At 36.3% G+C, this 20,922-nt stretch overlaps 1 pseudogene; it reads right to left on the bottom strand.

Annotated features, from left to right (window-relative positions):
- Window positions 1–554: 554 nt before the first annotated feature.
- LOC102483406 (S-adenosylmethionine decarboxylase proenzyme-like) lies at window positions 555–1,649 on the bottom strand (annotated as a pseudogene).
- Window positions 1,650–20,922: the final 19,273 nt, after the last annotated feature.

Genomic DNA, 20,922 nt, shown 5'->3' with positions numbered 1-20,922 from the left:
AAATTGGTTTCAATAACATTAGTAGAGAATATGTTCTAAAAAGTGGTGGTAACTGTATGTGAAATTCTGGCAGCAATAGAACAGTCCCAGATGGTTAAGCTGAGGCCAACACCTAATGAGGATGAAAGTCTTGTCTGTGGGGAATTTTGGACGATACCTGGACAAATATTACACTGTGCATAAACCAAATTGAATTGTTTTCACAAGTGTAAATTTTCATACAGTAAAAGGTTTTTTCTACATGCACCTCAATTTCACAGCAAGAGTGGCATAGTATACCTAAACATAGAAGAGAGCATTCATGCAAGATATCTAACTCCTTGATATAATAATGCATACAATTCAAAATGATTACACTATCATTACATCTAGGGCTTTCTGCAACTACAAGGTGGTGGCTATGGAAAACAGGGCCCCCAGTATCAACATCTAGAAAGCAGCCACCACCTTCCACTTGTGTTCTCTTTTTGCATTTTTCCTTCATTTTTTTTAATCAACTCTGCTGTTGTTGTTGCTGTTTCTTAGCAAAAATGGTAAAAACAAAATTGTAATCATTAACATTCCTGTTTTTTAGCAAAACTGGTAAAAACAAAATTGTAATCATTAACATTCTGGCAATCGAGACACTTAAAACCTTCAATCTTCTGGGGTGAAGAAAGCACTGTGCGACATTTAGAACTCTGATTAACAAACAAGGTGGTCACGAATTTTCCTGGCTTGAAGACTTCCACAACTTTCCTGATCAGGTCATCATACGAGGTCTGACTTAAGTTTGTTTCAAAGCTAACATAAGAAAATTCTGGTTCTGGAGTGATGTGAATAGTCCAATATGTTTCATCCGATTTCATTCCATTCACTGAATGCCCACAAGGATTGAACAGGGCGGCATCAATGACAGACCTGGTATCAGGTCATGAGTCCACTCTCACGAATGACATCCTTTGCAGTAACACCATCTTTCATGTAGAACTGGTCCATAACTGCTGGGTCAAGCTCACTCATCAGAATCTCCAGGGTTTGATCTGGCTGACTGATTACCCGACTCTCTGGGAAATCCAGAGTACACAAGTACAACGGGCAGAATTCATGCGTCCCATACAATATGCTGCTCCATTTGGGAAAATTGCATTAAGAAACTCTATCTCTTCCTGGAAATTCCGGTGTGGGTACCCTTGGTGAGAAGGCTTCATGAAATTCTTACGAGAATAAAAGAAGCTTTGAATTGAGTCAGACCCAACAGGGGAACTTGTGCTTTCAGCAAGAGGGTGGTACCACATGTCTTCAAAATGAAACGTCTCTTGGAGACAAACATGCTACTCTCACTGAGTACATAAGCTTCCTGCTTGTCAGTTTTTGTCACACTTATGATTGAACATTGTACATCCTTCAAAAGTATGTCCCACTCAGATCTTATTCAAGGCAGTATTAGTCTTTGAGTCAAAAGTATTCTAAAACATGAGATGATTCTTGAGCAAACCTTGGGATAGTGTGAAGATCCCCAGATCCTTAATTTGCGTCGAGTTGCTGCCAAGAGAACCAAACCTCCAGCAGCTTCTCGGTTCCTTCGAAAAAATGTGCAGCTTCCATCACCGTGAGACTAACGAACAACCAACAACCATAGAAAATCAACTAAATTAAATCTCTTCTCCCGCAGCTGCTGCAGATTGTTCCAGCTGTGTTACTAAAGTTCAGGTTCCTTTTTGTTTGTTTGTTATAATTTTATATTAACTTTATTTAAAAAAAGGACTAATAAAATTTTCCCGGCTTCTTGTTTTGTGAACAAAAGTTGAACATGAGTCTGTTGGAAATAGAGGCAGATACAGTTCAGTCTCTTGTAGTCCACTGCTTCCCTGTTAGAGAGAGTTGAGCGAGTGCTAGCTAATGTTGCTGGCCATACTGTGTAAGCCTTTGGGTGTAAATTCTGTAGCATCAGGGTGAAAAAAGAGCTCTACTTCTCAGAGATGTTCTTGGTAAAGGGCCTTGACGTCCCATCAGGAGGTGTGTATACAACCAGCATTCGGTGTTGGTTCCTTTCCCAGTCACTCAGGACCAGATGAACCTGGGACTGAACTGGAGAGTTTCAACTGGGGGAGGGAATAGGAATCGACAAACTTTCAGTAAGTTATGAAATCTCAAAATATTCCTGAGTGGGCAGAAGGCAGGTAGAGGTCTGAGGTGACCTTCCTGCCCGGTTTGTCTGACTGATACTGCTACTTTTTAATCTGTGGAGCAGGTTCAGGGGATTAATCAGGTGGGATAGTGGTTAAGGTGCTGGATTTCCTCATTGCCAACTTGGCTTGAGTCCTGTATCAGGTTACTTGAAAATCACTCTGGGCATGTGCGTGTGTGCATGCCCAAAATTCCAGGAGGAGAGTAGAAGAGAAGTGATTGTGATCTGGCCATGCCCCATGGGGAGTGGTTTTTTGTTTTCTCTTTCTCTGTCTTTCTCTGCCAAGCACATGTGCCCTATGGCAAAAATCTTTAAAAAAATAAAATTCCTCATAATTCTTGAAGTAGACTTTTTAAAAATCTTACTGAATAGTTACTGAGATTTAAACTGGAGAAGTCTTGGGGCCGGCAAGTGGCATGGTGGCTAAAGGCGCTGGACTCCCACATGGCCGATCAGGGTTCAAGTCTCGGACCTGGTGGTTTGCTTTCTCACTTCCTCTCTCTCTCTGTCTCTCTCTGATCAAACTGGAAAATAATAATGATAATAATAATAAGTAAAGTTAAATAAAAAATTGTTTTTTTTTTTTTAAAAAAAAGAGAGAGAAGTCTTTTGCCTATGTTCACACAGCCAGTAAATAAGCTGGAATTCAAACCTAGTTTCCTCTCCAACAGAAGATATGTCATTAGACAAAGATCATCATGTTTTTTTTTTTAAACATTTAATCACTGTGTATCATTATGCCATACCAAATGAATTTTTCCACCATGAATACACTGCATATCAGTCCAGTCAAAGACATTATAATAAATATTATAATCAACATATTTCAAGCCATTTTTGGTCCCTTAAATATTTTGCTTCTTTCTTCTTCCCCTTGATTCCTTCCTCTCACCCTCCCCCCTTTTCCACCCTCCTTCCCCACTGTCTCCAATATCATCATTGCTTTCCATGCTTTTATATCTTCCAATCATTCTGTTTCTGTCAAAGAGTGCCAACATTCAGTATATATATTGAGTGGGGTCATATAATGTGTCTCTTTCATTGTCTGGCTTGCTTCACTTATTTGCTTTTTCCTTTTGTTGGTACTGTCTGAAATAAATGCTGTTCCCATCTTTTTCAATTGTATTTTTAAAGATCACTTTAGGTTTGGTTAAAGGTTCTTCATCAGAGCACTCAGCACACTATAATTTTAGAACTACAACTTTAGAACATACATTGTTTTAAAATAATCCATTTCTCTCGATCTTTCCCACTAAACTGCACTCGCTTCTGGTTCTAGAGTCATGTTTTACTTACCTATCTATTTCCAATACTTTCCTCAAAATATTTAAAGTAGATTTTAGACAGATTGGGGAAGTATAATTATAGAGAAGTATTCATTACAAGAATTTTGTAATGAACAGTGAACACATAAGTGTCCTAGAAATATGAGACTATTGCTTTCCATGTTAATTAGAATCCATAGTTTCTGAGGTTTAGCACATAGGGGAAATATTATCTTCGGGGTGGATCATAGTGGTTGACTTAAGGTCCACTCTGTCTTCTAGAGGTTCACATTTTCCTTGGTGTCTTTTAACTTCCTTAAGCTTACCCCCTTAAAGCCATTACAATATCATTTCCATCTGTCACTGTTATGGTCAAAATCTAGAAACTAAAAAAACTGAGATATACTGAGAACATACACTGCATGAAATCCAAATTGTTTTTAATTTCACTTTCCTATCTCCCTGCCTATGCTGACACTTTATAAATTTTTCATAAACATTTGTGTAACAAGTGTTAAATTAAGTCCTCTTTTCCTTATTTCTCTTTCTCATAGACAAGTTGAGATGACACTTCCAAAATATTTCATTATTTTTAAAGAAAAAGAAATAAAAAACATAAAAGAGAAAAAAGCATATGAAATATATACTAATGGTTTAATCCTCCTCAATTTATTCTTCCATTTATGGTTGGCTTGAACCCAGAACTCTCCTTTGACTTTCTTACAATAGGCAAAATGTTCTTCTAAAATTGCAGAAACCATACCTGGCTCCATGTCTGATTTCACGCAGAGGGCATCATCTCTCACAATCTTCTTGCAACTTTTTCTTAAATTTCTTGTGATCTCCAGTGGCAACATCAAAAACAGCATATTCCTACAGTGCAACTTGAATCACCAGTTTTCCGTTCAGCTCAGATTCTAGATATAAAAATTCAATTTCTTCTCCCATGACTGATACCAGAAATGTTCTCATATCTAAAGTAATTCTAGGGAGTTCTGGCTCCACGTTAGAGCAAATGCACTCCATCCTGCCACTTCTATTGCATACAAATATAAACCCTAGACAGAACTCAGAGAGTATCTGTTTCAGGATTCTGAAACTAAATAAAAACTGAAATTTGGGGGAGGATAACAGAAGTAAAGTATCTCTGAACCTAAGAGGCAAGAAGTAGCTCCATGAGAAGCTTTCAGTTGTAGCTCAAAGAACAGGAAAAGAAATTCATAACAGAGGGAATCTGAGAATCTTTCATATTTTTCCTTCATTTTTCTATATCCCAACCTCTAAGTAATCCTATGGTAGAAGAGGCAGAAATTGGTAACAAGAGCCTATGAGAAGCAAGACTTTGAGGAAGCGGAGCCTTTCTCTACATTCAGTGGACCTATGAGTAGAAGAAGGATGAGTCAACCACCGTTTTTCACCTTTGTATTAGCTGACACCAGCTGTAGATAATTTGGGAAGTGTACAGCAGTACCAGGCAGGTAAAGCCTCACTCTTTTAGTCAGAATATCAAAATGGTAAACCTTAGAAACTGGGAAGTATTAAGGAAATTATGGGGAGAGGTACCTTTTTGAGAACGATTCTATAAAGTTCTTTACAAACTTGTGGGTTCAACTCTGAGTTTATTTCTGTGGGACTGATTCCATTCATCATATTAAAGACTGTGTTGAATTTAACTAGCACATAAAACAACTTTCATATCTCATGTTGCATGGCACGTATAAGAGCCAAATCCAAATAATATTGCAAAGATCTAGAAAACTAAACTAACAGCCCAAAAAAGATGAGTTGAATCTTACAACCTGAACCTAATCAGAAATACCAGTACTAACATGTCTATGTGCATATCGCTAGCATTTTTATCACCATACCTGCCTAATAAAATGAAACTATCAACATTTTTAATAATATTAAACTGGATGTAGATTCTCATAAAATAATTTTGGAAGTATTCTATGTACAATCTCTAATTATGCAACATATGAAGAACCAGAAAAATCTCAAATCACAGAAAAAAGCAATAAACCAACAGTCATGTTGAGATGACAAAGATGTTAAAATGATCTGACAAGGATTTTTTGTTTTTGTTTTTGGAGAGATTTTAGGGCGTGTGTGCCTGCCAGAGAGACAGAGAGACAGAAAGCGAGAAATCACCCCCCAGAGGGGATGACCACGCTGCAATCCCTTCTCCCCCATTCTCCTCTCGGGATCTTGGGCACGCACGCACATGTGCCTGGCTTGAGTTAAAGCCACCAGGTCCGGGACTCGAACTGCAGTCAGCTACATGGGAGTCCAGTGACATAGCCATTACGCTAACTGCTGGTCCCCTGACAAGAATTTTTAAACAGTCATGAAAATGCTGCTGCAAACCATCATGAACACTCTTGAAACCAACAGAAAGTAGAAAGTCTTAGCAAAGGAATAGAAGGTGTGAAGAAACAAATGAATATTTGAGAACTAAAAATAAACATCAAAATTAAGTGATTCTATGTCTAGGAAAGTAAGATGTAAGTTCATCAGAGTAGATCTACCTTATAGCCATATTTTAAGATAGTGGTATATGCATTACACACACACGCACACAATAAATGCACACTAGATACAATTGAAAGAGTCAGAACATTTTTACTGAATATAATTATGGATAAAGAACTCTTAATATTGAAGCTATTCCCATGATTTATATCAAGTTATCTGTTCATAGATGGGATTTATGTTTAACTTTAGAACAGTAGAACCAAAACTGAGTATTTTATAGTTTGTGGAAATTGACTGTTCTTCATCTACAAAGGTAGAAGCCCATTGTTAAAAAGTACCATATGTACATAAGCAGCAATTCTATTTACAAAGAACTGCCCTAATGTGTCTATTTGCATATCATTTGCATTGTTGTTACCATACCTGTCAATCAGCTCCAGCAATGAGCAAATCAGGTAGCCCACATGGGAACCTGGGCCAAAGGTAAAAAAAAAAAGCAAGGTGATCTAAGGTGGATAAAACCCTCACATAATTATTTTTTAAGACAATATTTTTTTAAAATTGTATTGTCTGAAAATAAACTGGTTGGATGTTTTAACAAATGCAGTTCATAATAATATTTAATAACTTTTCATTTTTATGCATTTTTGTAATCTTTAATTATAGTTCTTTTTGTGTTTTCTTCAAATTATTAAACTAGGCTGACATACCTCCCACTACTAGATAATACTCTGTAGTTAAACTTATTCTAAGAAACTCTTGGTATGTATTTTTTCTCGAAACTTTCATACATATATGAAAGCTGTAAAAATAAAGAAGCTTAGAAAAGAAAATGTAAACTTAGGATTGCTATAAGATACTTGGAAATACCAAGGTTATAGTTATGAAAAACAATCTCAGATCCATGAATTTGGTCACAGGTAAAAGGAAAACTGATTATTTCTGGAACAAAATCTCCAAGATGTTGAGTGACACTCTCTTTCAGACAGGATTTCTGTGTTTTTCTCCTGGTGCTTATATTTCAGCTTGGAAAATAAACTCTCTGTGAATGATGACACAAGGAAAATCCTGCTTGCTTAATAATGAAGCTTTCAGAACTGATGTTTCTTTGGGGGGTAATATCCAGTTATTGTGTCTGCAGAATCCTGGGATGAGGAAGATGCTTAGTAATCGTTATCATGATGATGGCTCTGAATGGATGCTGGAAAAGTGGGGCTTACATTAGGCCTCCTAGACAGCACAGCATTCCAGGCTGGCAAAAAGTAATTTCTAATAAGTAAAAACTTGATTTAGTCTATGCATGGTGTTACGAAACTAGCTTTTGCACATAGGTACACTGCCATATTAATATTTTGACCCTAATCATGAAAAAGTGGGAAGCTGGTACCAAATGCACCATGTAAGTTAATCGTGAAGTTGGGTCCTTGGGAGCCTCCTTGGAAACCCTGGTCTTTGCCCGGCACTTTCCTTTGCATTAAATCTGTGACTGTGCTAACATTCATTAAAGAGTGAGAAAATAAACCAATCAACAAGTTTGCTTAAACAGAGGACCTTTCTTTGTTAAAACTTGTACACAAAAGAGATGTTGTATGGAAGTAAAGACTAAGCAAAAAACATTGTAGCAATTTGCTGAACATGGAGACTTATTGAGGATGCAGTCCTGAATAATACACACTAGCTTTGCTCTTCCTCTTTAGTCTGTGTAGAGAAGCTATGAATCATTCATGGTCTCCCAGCTGAGAAGGGCTTCAAAGGGGATGGTTCTGATTGGATGTCCTGTGTGAATTGCCATGCTGCAGAATCCGCTACACCCCTAGCACTGGAGGGTGGAGGAAGCACTTTCATCTGGGCCTCCAAAGTGTTTAGGGTCACAGTTCACCAGGAGATAACGATGTAGATGTACATTCAGAATTAGCTGCAGAGATACCTGTGTAGTGTGGTGTGGAAAAGTGAGCCAGTTAGATCCCCAGTGGATGCTGTGAATCAATTACTGTATTCTGAATACAAGGTTGGCTGCAGGGGATAAACAGATGTCAGAGAATTTTTCCCTAATAAGACCCTGGTAATAGAAGAGCACTGTCAGCTTCATTTTGCATTAAAAATCTCATTTCCTCTTTATATGACCAAATTTATTAGGTCCCTAAACAAAGATATTTTGTGTAACTGTTAGCAGCATAATGTGAATGGTGTCACTAAATTTTGTATTTTCAGATTTTGTCACAAAAATCAAGAGGTAAAATATGAGTCTATCTAAAGTTGCAACTTGAAGAGTCTAATCAAAAAGGATCTGAGTGGATCTGTTCACTTACTGGTTGATAATAATTGATTTTCATTTTAAATCAGAAATATCAAAATTCTTAAAGAATATAATCCTCAGAGTGTAAATTAAAGTTCCGTACTCTTTTTTTAAGTCCTGTCATGGGCAACACTAAAATTGTCCTAACTAGAGCTCAAACACCACTTAACTTTTCTGGGTAATTTCATTTGTAAAGTCTCATACATCGGGAGATACCTTTGGCATGCAATATTTTCTAACTCAAGCATCAGTCTTTCACAAAAGGAAATTGACACTCAGATCCTTCCTTCTATACCCTTTGGAGGCCCAAATTGAAGTAGAAAAATCATTTTGAGGTATCTGCTAATATCCAATTAACCTCTCCCTTCATCTGCAACTCTTCTGAAAGGGAAATAATCTCCTTCAGGCTGTCAGGCAGTATAATACTGCATACAGCTTCAACTGAAAAACGCAGGAGCAGAGGAGGTGATGTGAGTTCACTTTACAATGTCTTCTATTGATTTGCTGAGAAAAATATCATTTTGAGATGCACTAGACTCCAACCCTCCAAATGTGGAAAAATCTTTGTTCCAAACATCTAACAATGAAGACAACTCAGGGAAGAACCACTTCTTCATCATGGGAAGAAGAAGACAAAAATTTAAAAACTCATATGGTGAAGCTATTCAAATGACATAGAGTAATAAAATAATGTAAGCTAAATATTTAGGATGACAAAGCTAGAGTTCTAGGGATTAAAAAAAGCACTTATACACTCACATCCACATATATGTAGATACTAAAGATTAAATATGTTCGCCAATTCGACGTTCTTAATTTTGCTACCGGCCATTTATGTGTGACTGACATGAATTCCCTGGAGTTTTTCTAACTGTGTTGGCAGGACTTGAAAAATAATAGAGCCAAAATCAAAAAGAAAAGTACTTTTGCAACACACAGTTGGTCAGCCTGTTCTCAAAAGAAATCCCACACAATGTAGGAAAGACTTTGACAAAGCTGCAGTAGGTGGCGCTCTTCCCCTGGTGTGGGTACTAATTGCACCAGTTCCCTCAGGGTGGGTTCCCTTGTTGGAGGTGCTAAGTTAGGGTGAAATGTTCAAATGACTTGAGATTGTAATTTAAGGGTATCTTCACATGTTCAGAAAGGGTACAATAGTGTTAATATCTTAATTTGGACGATTGCATTCTTCTTTCCAATATTTCTTTTCAATATCTTTTAGTTTGATTTCCTTCACTTATTAGTCTTAATTTTTTGGTAGCAAGTTACTGGTGCTCTTGAATATTTCCATGTTCCCATCAAGAAGAGGAAAAGTTGCTATCATTATTTCAATCACTTTTGCACAGAAAATACTGCAGAGGGTTTCTTTCAAACAAAGTAAGTGGCATTAGTTGTTGAGCGTAGGCTCATATTAATTACAATAAATAGATTAAGAACAGTAAACCTACAGGACTATTGACAGAGTATTGAGTATTCTTGGAAGATTAGAATTGAAGTGGCATTACTCCGTAGGTAATAAAATCTCAATAGAGCTTTAGTTTACTATTTGTATTTACTCTTCACAACCAAAGAAAACAAACCGCCTAAGTGAAACCAGAATCAAATCCATGTTCTTTTACTTCAAAGTCCATTACTCTGTTATTACAACACAGTTCATTTATTGTCAGGAGATACATACATATTTATCATATCTAAAGCATAAAATTTGGGGGGGGGTAGTAAATATACTATTTTAAAATAATTAAATCTAAAGAATTTAGTAACTAGCTACTTTGATTTCGTTTGGAGCCTCCTCAACTATTTTTTGTCTAAAGTATAAACTAACCACTGTGGTAATAGAATGAATTTTGATACACATATTGGGGGAGGCGTTTACAAGGGTAATGTAGCATTTTTTTAGTGCTGAGATTGAGTATCTATGGAAGAATATGTGCACATTCCAGAGCTCTGATTTGAACCTGTTTACTTTCCAATGTATGAGAGATGACTCTAATATCAATGAAATTTCTTGATCGTCCATGAATGACATTAACAAAGTTAATGTTGGATTTAACACTATGAGTCACTAATACCTCAATTTCATATTAGAGAAGAAAAGTTCAAATTTGATTTATTTGTCCTAGATGAAAACACATTAATTTACCATACTATTTCTTCAATACATATATATATGTACAAATATAGGCACTTCCTATGGCAACATTTTCTGAGTAAGAAATTTGGATGTATTTGCATGGATAGATAACTTCAAGGTGTTAGAAGTATGGTAGATTCTTATAAGTGTTTCACAAAATAGAACATGACATAAGACAAATATCCATGATATTGAAATATACACACTAACGAAAGTTTAAAAAATATTTCCAATCATTTACCTTGATTGGTTCACCAGGGGAATAGATTGTAGTTTACATAGTACTTAGAAAAGATCATGAAATTGGGGTTGATTCTTTATTTCTAAATAGATAATACCACATGGTAAGCAATAGACTAATTTTTAGAGAATTGTTTCAAAGATTCATTTACTCAAACTCTCATGGTTCCTTCACCTACTCTACAGAAGTATTTTGGGGGCCAGCAGGTGGTGTGGTGGTTGAGGCTTTGGACAACCACATGGTTGATTGTAGTTTGAATTCCGGACCTGGTGGCTTTCTTTCTCACTTTCCCTCTCTCTTTGTTTGTCTCTCAGAGTTCACATACCCTATAGAAAAATTAAAATAATAATAATCATTTTAATAAATAAAGTTAAATAGTAAATCTTTAAAAATAAAACAAATGTGCTTTGAACCCTATATTAGACAAGATAAGATAGTTGGTTTATAAAAGTGAAAAGGTTACTGAGTGTAAGTAGCAAGGAATATAATTGAACAAATAATTAAATGTAGTACATTAAGTATAATGATAGATGTAAACTCAGAGTGCTTAGGGTCACCTAATCTGTTCCTTGATGTCAAAAATGGCTTCTCGGGGGTGAAGATATCTATACTGAGCCTAGACCTGCAAAACACATATAAGTCAAATGGACAAGATAAGGGTTCATGGTACAGGAAAGTGAAGGGTGATCAGGCAAAAAATAACATGGACAAGGAAACATGTAATTCAATGATTTGAAATTTATTCATTAAGATGACTATATAAAGTTAAATAGCTTTAATATTTCCATAAATCTGAAGTTAATTATGAAGCATAGATGGGGAGAGAGAAAGCTCATGATTAAAGGTATGTTTGGGTAAACAGTTCATCGCTTTATAGGAATTTTCAGTTTTATATCTACTTTGAGTTGTCTAGATATGGTAATAACCAAAAGAAAAACAAAACAAATTTGGCTGTATCAAAATATGATATTTAGGGAAACAGCAGTTAGCGTAATGCCTATGTTGCTGGACTCCCACGTAGTCGACCGTGGTTCGCGTCCCGGACCCGGTGGCTTTGAACTCACTCTAGGTGCATGTGTGTGCGTGCCCAAGATCCTGAGAGGAGAAGGGAGGAGAAGGGATTGTGGCGTGACCATCCCCCCTGGGGGGTGATTTCTCGCTTTCTGTCTCTATGTCTCTCTCTGTCTGTCTGGTGAGTGCACGCGCCCTATAGCGAAAACCTCTCCAAAAAAAAAAAGATATTTAAAAGGACACAATAGGTGACATTTTTGTATCATTAAAAAAACAAAAAATGGTTTTTTTAAATGTGGAAGATAAAAAATGGTACCACGAAATTAAAATCTATAAAGACCAAATCAGAGGCTTATAATATTTTGATGACATCCAGTTTTCTTTACGGATTAATTTGGTCATGAATGGCCAATGAAATTTGAGGTGACTTATTATGAACTGGGAGGGAAAAACACTTCTGCTTATAGGAGTAATCATAGATACGGTTTGTGAGATCAGAGAGACCAGAAGATGGCAAAGCCATGTAGTCAGTACTATACTTATGTTTATCCCCATTATCAATTTGGTGATGAAAAACAAACATCGTCATAATCCATACATTTTAAGGCTGAGAATGAGGTCTCTCTTAATCCCTAGGAAGGCACTGATATAGTCACATATCTGTCATCTGAACAGTGTCCCTTGGTTGTCTATAAAAGTGGGCTTCAGCTGCTCCACAGTGTAGTTCTTTTTTTTATTATTATTAAAAGCCACAACTGGGCCAGCAGGTGGTACAGTGGTTCTGGAACCCACATGACCAATACGGCAATTTGAGTTCCAGACCCAGTGGCCTGAAAAACATGCTGGGTGCCTGTGTATGCATGGCCAAAATCCTGAGAAGAGACTAGAAAAGAAGGGATTGCAGTGTGGCCATTCCCCCATGGGGTGATTTTACACTTTCCTTGTCTCATTGTCTCTTTCTGGCCATTGCATGTATCCTCTAGCCAAAAACATCTAAAAACACAAAAAAGCCACAACCGATATTCTTCAAATAAGAGGGCTATCAGAAGAATTGAGTAGAATTATTAAAAGAATAATATGACATAATGTTGTGCTCTTTTGTTCTATTGTATTTTAATTTTGGTTTGAAGGAATCTGATGTCAATTTACTGCTTCTTAGAAGGACTGGCTATGTAATTTTGGGGCTCAGTACAAAATGCAAGAGCAGAGCTGCTTATTCAAAGATGACTAAAGCTCAAGGCTTCAACAGGAGAGCATGAAACCAAGAACAGAGAAATGTGTGGCTGCACAGGCCACATGTCCACGAAGCCTGCTCAGTTCCTAACATGAGAGAGTGGTAAAAACCATGCTTCAATACCAACAATGTGGTTCTGGGTTAATAATCACTTTAAGGAGGAAACCTCTGCAAAATCAGCCTGTGAAAGAAGAATGTGTTGCTTTGTCTAATGGGACAAAGAAGGCATTCTTTGTGTCTACCTAGAGATGGAAGCAAAGGTGAGTAGAAAGTACAAGATGAGACATTAGATAATAAAATGCATTTTTTTACATTAAGATATTACTAGGATTTTCTATAAATACCAAGGAAAAAGATTTTCTAGTTGACAAAACATGCTGATTTTAAATGAGTATTAGCATACATAATTATTGAATGTCCAAACATCCCATGCACACAAACCCATGTGTCAGAGAAAAAATTATCAGCCACAAATATAAAATATATAATAAAAGCAATTCCCGTTTGTTTTATTGTAAGCAAAGGACTTATTTGAAAAAAAAAAAAATGACCACTTCACCAATCTAAGCACTTTGGTTTCTGCATGTACTTATTGATGGGTGCTATTTTCATAATTCAGCACTAATTATTAATTTGTATTTTCAGGAGGTTATGCCTATGATTCTCATTATTCCCAAAGGATTTTTATAAATAATATTTTGGAGCAAAGGCTGAAAATGTGTTTAGCTCTCACTTCTGACTGCACATTACTTCACATTATAATCCTGTCGAGAGAGCATAAATGTTAGCTGGTATTATACCTCCACACTCAAGGTACCCATATTTCAGTGAGAATGGAGAAGTTTTCTGTTCAAGGAGCACAGAATAAGTTAGTCCCTGGATACTTCTTCATTTTAGTGGCATACGATTAGCATCTTGAATATTTCAATATGTGCACAAGAAAGTTCATAAGAGAATAACATAGCAATAATAATGTCAGATTTCTGTAGATTCTTACCCTGAAAACTCTTAAACCACTTCCAAAGCAGGATCAGACCAGATAAGTATCTGAGCTTTTTTCCACCTTGGTTTTTATTTTTTAAAAAATAGAAACACAAATCACCAATAATATGTTCTAGTGTTTACTTCACTGGCAGTATTTATGTTATCATTTACATATAATATTTCTAAAGTGGGGTGACAATGTGGTTTGCTTTTTCATCCTGTTTGATCATCAGTACCTAGAACAGAGTTGTTTTGTTGTGGTGGTGTTTGATTGTTTGTTTTACTATAGGGCTCATGGTCTTGCCAGAGAGAGATAGAGAGAGGGAAAGTGAGAAATCAGCCTCCTCTTCATGGGAGATGGTCACGCCACAATCCCTTCTCCTCCATTCTCCCCCTGGGATTTTAGGTACACACACACACACACACACACACACACACACACACACACACAGCTTTGGAATGATTGTCAAGGCACCAGTCCAGGATTCAAACTGTGGTCAGCCATATGGGAATCCAGGGCCCCAACCACCATGCCACCTGCTGGCACTGAGGGTTTTTTTTTTTTTTACTATTATTACTTTGTTAATACTATTATTTTCAAATGTTCAATGTATATTTTATTGTGCTGATTATATTTTGAAACCAATAAAATGAATATTTTGTATTTAATTAGATTCTATAGAAAACTATTGAAACTCACTATAACTAAAGTATATGCTAGTTACCTAAGGAATAATAAAGCAAGCAAGATGTGGAGCCTTGCCCGAACATATTCCTGATCCCCCAGAGTAGGGAGGTTCTCTACAGATGGTCAATTATATGTGCTCTTTGAGAAGTACAAGGATGATGTGATGAGAGGACAAAGCAGGGAGGTGATGCTTTCTACAAAAGTCACCTAGAAACTGTAAAGAATGAACCTTAAAGTTCTGCATTGCAGATGGGTCTAAGAAAGAATTTGGAAGAAAGACAATACAGATAAGTTGGGAAATGAGCAATTTTATTGACTTTGAAATTATGCTAGGTAAGTAGAGGAACAAATATGAGGGACCTTCAAAATTTCATGAAAAATGCTTGTTATGGGGTCTAGCAGATGGCATAATGTTTCCATCTTGACTTGACTCCCACATGGATGACCATAGTTTGAGTCCTAGCTTCAACTCACACCGGGTGCATGTGTGTTCATGACCAAAATTCTGAGAGAAGAGTGGAGGACAAGAGATTGCTGTGTTACCATCCCCCTTGGGGAGTGATTTCTCTCTTTCTGTCTCTCTGTCTCTCTTGTCTCTCTGGCAAGCACACATGCCTTATAGTAAAAATCTCTCTCAAAGAAAAAAAAAAGAAAAGAAAATCCTTGTTATGAAAAAACCATACATGGACTCCAGGTTTTTTTTTTTTTTTAAGAATTATTTTATTTAACTTTATTTATTTATTTATTTTAATTTTGACCAGAGAAAGAGAGAGCAAGAGAGGGAGAGAGAGAGAAAGTGAGAAAGTAAACCACCAGGTCTGGGGCTTGAACCACAGTTGACCATGTGGGAGTTCAGGGCCCTAAACCACCACACTGCCTGCCAGCCTGGACTCCAGTTTTTTACACAAAAATAAACCCATAGTTGAATTCCATTGTTAGTGAACTCTTTGATGTCCCCTTGTACATCAACCTCTCTATAATAAACTTTTGTAGTTTATTTTGTATATAATGTTGAATGCTTATGGATTGAAGAGTGATATATGAGTTGAACTTGGGGGGGGGTGTGACAATATTAGAAATGTGAAAAATAGACCAGAAAGAAGAAATCACAGACTGTGAAAGAAGTCTTTTCAGGTTTTCTGACTGCCTAGACTTAAACATTCATATGCTCATGAAAAGTTAAGAATATAGGCTAATAGTTTGCTAAAAGCATTTTAAAAGTGCTTTTTAGACACTAATTTCTTCAGCAAAACAAAAATTTCTCTTTTTGCATAACTACTTTCAGGCAGAAATAAATTGCAGTCTAACCATCATATTAAGAAATCAATCATTCTAATTAGTGTATTTTAAATTAATGAACTTTTTTGGGGGAGAGGTTTTTGCTATAGGGTGTGTGTGCTCATCAGAAAGAGAGTGAAAGAGAGACAGAAAATGAGAAATCACCCTCCAGGAGAGATGGCCATGACACAATCCATTCTTCTCTATTCTCCTCTCTTGGGCACACACACACACATGCACCTGGTGTGAGTTTAAACCACTGGGTCTGGGACTCATACTGCAGTCAATTACATGTGAGTCCAGCGACATAGCCACTACACCAACTGCTGGTCCCAAATTAATGAATTAATAAATTCATAAAATGTTTACTGATTCCTAGGCCAGAGAATGAGGAACAGCAGAACATAATGATTTGTGAGGAAATCCCACATGGGGAAGGTTCCCAGCTCAAGTCTAAAGACCTCCCTGAGAATGCCAGATACTCATATGCCCTTAATGGCCTGGCCACAGGCTGGAGTTGAATTGCATCATCAGGACTCCGTTGAGGGTGTTCTTTATTTTTTTCTCTCTCTCCCTTCTCTTTTTCTCTCTCTCTCTTCTTCTTCTTTTTTTTTTTTTAAAAGAATTATTCTTATTATTTGTATTTTAATTTGGCACACATGCATTCACCAGAGAGAGACAGGGAGAGAGAGGGAAAGTAAGAAAGCAAGTTACCAGGTGTGAGACTTGAACCACCGTTGGCCACGGGGCATCCAGCACCTCAACAACCATACCACCAACCAGCTCCCTCTCTTTTTCTTTCTCATTTATAGAAGAAATAAATCAATAAACCTTACAAATTTTAACAAGATATTTTAATATATTTATAAGTAACTAAGAAGCTTAACCTCAAACCTGTAGTGATCATATCATGCCAGAAAGGAAATGAAGTGTACGATTTTCACATACGCTTTCATACACTTTTTAAGTATAAGGAAAAAAGTCATCCTTCATAACTCACAAATCAGTTATCTATAAAAATATACTATCAGCATCAGTGAAATAAATAATTGTTAAAGACATTCTTTCCAAGTACAGTAGAATTGTGCAAGCTCCATGATTACTAATACCAAGTTTGAATTTCTGCTTCTGACCTGTTGTTTTATTTTGTTCTTCAAATCTTATTCCTTGAGGCTTGCCCCACCCTCTGTGGTTTTATATCTTTTCTCCTGAGTATATACATAACCTATTTGTTTGGTTACTCAGACTGAGGCTTCAGACCAAGGAATTGGAAGTTGCTGCCTCTTGACAGCTTGTGCTTTATTCTTCTATCATAAAAAGGATCCTAAGTAAAGAACACCAGCAGTGACTTGTGTAGCTTCTGGGCATTTTTTTGTTCTTGTGATCTAAAGTCCACTTATTGTGTTTTCTGTTATTTGGAGGTCATCAAACTTTGATCACTAGGGGGGAGTGTGGGGTTTTGCCTTGATCTTTGAGATCACACTACAGGCTGATTTTTAAAAACACATATGAAAGGTTCTATTTAAAAATTTTTTAAAAACTGTAATTCATTTGTATCAATGTAAATGTTTTAAGATTGTTGAAATTCAAAACAGCACTAATTAGGATTAATTTTTAAATGGAGATAACAACACGGCCTGTGATAACCAACTCCTTAAGTTCATTTAGGTATGCTCTAAAACCTGATGTTGCTTACCTTTTCTGCATCCATTTGACCAGGTGTTCACAAGCTTCCTTTAGGTTACTGTATATAAACATGGCATGAGCTAGAAATACAGATGATCCACCATAGCATGAACCTCTTTTATCCACTACAGTAGCATTGGAACTATTCAATTTCCTCTTGCCTTTTAATGACAGTGTAACCATTTTGAAAATGTAGATGAGTATGCTGTCCAATAAATAGAAGCTACTAGTCCTTTTATTCATTGTCACAGGGTAATACCAGAAAATATTTTTATGGGTCATAAGAGAATTTGTACTCAGTGCCCTTCATGCTTGCCACAGAGCTAAGAGGAAATGGGTGTTTCTGTAACACTCAGTTGCTGATGACAGTTCTATGCTTCCTTCTACACCAATTTGCATTATATATTTTTACAAGTTCACAATCCAAATAATATTTCAGGAGAAAATAATTTTGGTTCTATTGTTTAAATTATTACCTTTGATTATATATGTAGAAATTAACAAGTACTTTACAATCTACCTCAATTCCATTGTATTGATAGATACATAAAATACTCCCCTAGGGGAGTATTTTATGAGAATAAAGAATTTAGGGAACCAGCAGTTAGCGTAATGGCTATGTTGCTGGACTCCCACGTAGTTGACCGCGATTCGCGTCCCAGACTCGGTGGCGTAAAACTCACACCAGGCGCATGTGCGTGCGTGCCCAAGATCCTGAGAGGAGAATGGAGGAGAAGGGATTGCGGCGTGACCATCCCCCCTGGGGGGTGAGTTCTCGCTTTCTGTCTCTATGTCTCTCTCTGTCTGTCTGGCGAGCACACGAGCCGTATAGCAAAAAACTTCTCAAAAAAAAAAAAAAAGAATTTAGATCTCTTGAAACTCAGTGGATTGGAGGATATTGATAGTATAGTTTATTTCTCTCCTTTCATGCTCAGATTTGCAACTTTATCTTTACCTCTCCTTGTTATTCCCCAAATACCTCTCTTCTTTTTCTTCTATTTTCTATACTCTAACAAATCAAAAATAATAAATCTAAACAAAATCTTGAAAAATAATCAGCTGCTTTCTTAGTAGAAAGTAGACCTAAGTAGTTCTAAAAAAAAAAAAAATTTAAAACATGTCTGCAGCTCTCACATCTCACATTTGCCTGTCTAGAGAATGAACTGGTTTCTTCCTAGCTATGAGGAATACCTATGACATTTATTCACTCAAACAGTTATTTTTTTAAAATTTTACATTAATTCACTGTATATCCTTGCAGCATGCAAAATGAATTTTCCCATTCTGAATACACTGAATATTGGCCCTAGCAAAGATGTTACTATGCCTTTAACAGATAATTTTCCATTTTGTATTTCTTAACTGTTTTTCTTTTCTTCCCTTGATCCCCTTCGTCTCACCTTTTTCCGTGTCCAACCCTCTGCCGTTTCCCACCCACTTCCCAAAGTGGACAAACATTTATTTAATCACTCACAGACACATTTTATATGATCTATACTGGCAATACAATATTGCATTGAATTCAGGCAAAGCTCAAACATAAATTTAAAACACATGGTCCTTGGTCTCAAACAATAAGCTATCTTATTAGAAAATTACATATACAAGTTTAAAAAAAAGCAAGGTAATATAAAAATTGACTATGCCACAAATGCCATAATCACTAGAGAAAGTAAAAAAAAAAAAAAAAAAAAAAAGACTGGTTCTTGAAAGACAGAATGTGGAAAATGGAGGGGGGAAAGAGAAACTTTTTACACCTAGTACAGTCATTTAGAAAGACTTGGAATCAGGAATACATGAGAAAGATTTGAGGACCCATGAGTCGGCCAATTTGGCTCCAATTGAAAAATCCATTAGGAAGTAGCTGAAGTTAATTTTGAGGCAAAAATATAAGACCTCAAATGTCACAAGAAACCATATAGATTTGATTCCCACACTTTTCAGTGTTCCTCTGCATAACAATCCTTGCTAGGAATAAAAATCAGTGGTTAAAAAATTGGAAGAAACCTGTCAACCGTAGCCATTTTTTGGATATTTGCATATAAATCAGAGCTTATTAAAGGGTTTGAGAGATCAGCTCAAAAATGCCATCCAAGGATGAGCAGATAGTGTAATGCTTACATCTCTGGACTCCTATGTGGATGACCGCAGCTCAAGTCCCCAACTCAGAGACTTAAAACTCTGCCAGGAGCTTGTGCACGCATGTCCATAATCCAGAGAGGGGAATGGAGGAGAAAGGATTGTGGCATGGCCGTCCCTCCTCCTGGAGGATGACGTCTCACTTTCTGTCTGTCTCTCTGTCTCTCCAGCAAGCACACACACCCTATAGCAAAAATCTCTCTTTAAAAAAATGCCATCTGATCATGTTTAATCTACCATTTTCTCACCATGTTTAATCCAAAAACTTCTAGTTTTGCCTAACATCTGTGGCACCATATGTTTAATAGGGACTATTTCTCAGAATAAAATTTGGGTATTTCTTCAGAAGACAGTAATAAAACCTATAAATAGGAAAATGGTACAATAGAATTTCTCTTTTAGAGAGCTAAATATGAAAGTTGCATAAATTCAAAAAACTTCTGTCCAATTAAACAAGCACTAGGATATATACTCTGCCCAATTTGTACTTAATGGGTTGTACTCCATGATGTTTACCACCTCAACAAATGGATTACCAGAATTTATTATTTTGGAGGACTATCAAATATGATAAATCAGTGTAATTGTTCAACAAGTTTGACAAGATTCTCCCACTAGAATTTGTAAAGTGATGAGTTGCTTCAAATATTAACATACTTAATAAATATTGAATGACCTCCTATAGCAAAGACAAAACTTATTTACAAAGCAGAGGAAAATGAGCAAAGCACAAATGCAATAATCATAGATTCTGATTGATGGAGGTGAAAATGGAGCAAATAAGAGTCTTTGGGCACTATAGAATAATTAAAACTGATTAAACCATTTTTTGGTGTGCTTGTTATTGTAGTAGGCATTTATGGTATCTAGTAATTATACTAAGTTAAATTTTAAAGGATAATCTATAAGTTCTATGCCAGTGCTGTAGAAGAATGAGCACTTTTTCCTAGAAAAGGGATTTTCTCAGCCTAGCTCAGCTTGATACTTAGCTCTGCCTGAAATTTCAGTTTGTCAGATCGAAAGGCATTAAGAACTACTCATCTGAAACTCTATAAAACCACAAAAATCACTTACATAGTCAGTCAGCAATGTCAACATAATGCTTAGGTAATAACAATGCAATAAAAATATAATTTTGGGAAATCTAACAAAGCAGTAACAAGCATGAACAGATATTTAAAATAACAGTTTCTTCATTGCAACAACTGAGACAGTAATAATTGAGAGAATGATATATTTGCAGCTTATATCTAAGTAATTGTGTCCTCTGAAAATATTTGTTTCTTCATCTTTCAGTTAAAATTTTATTTATTTACTTGTTTGT

Source organism: Tupaia chinensis, unplaced genomic scaffold (genome assembly GCF_000334495.1).
Source record: "Tupaia chinensis unplaced genomic scaffold, TupChi_1.0 Scaffold000013_1, whole genome shotgun sequence".
Lineage (NCBI taxonomy): Eukaryota > Metazoa > Chordata > Mammalia > Scandentia > Tupaiidae > Tupaia > Tupaia belangeri.
Note: the sequence above shows the minus strand (reverse complement) of the source record. Positions and strands in the feature narration are given on the sequence as shown.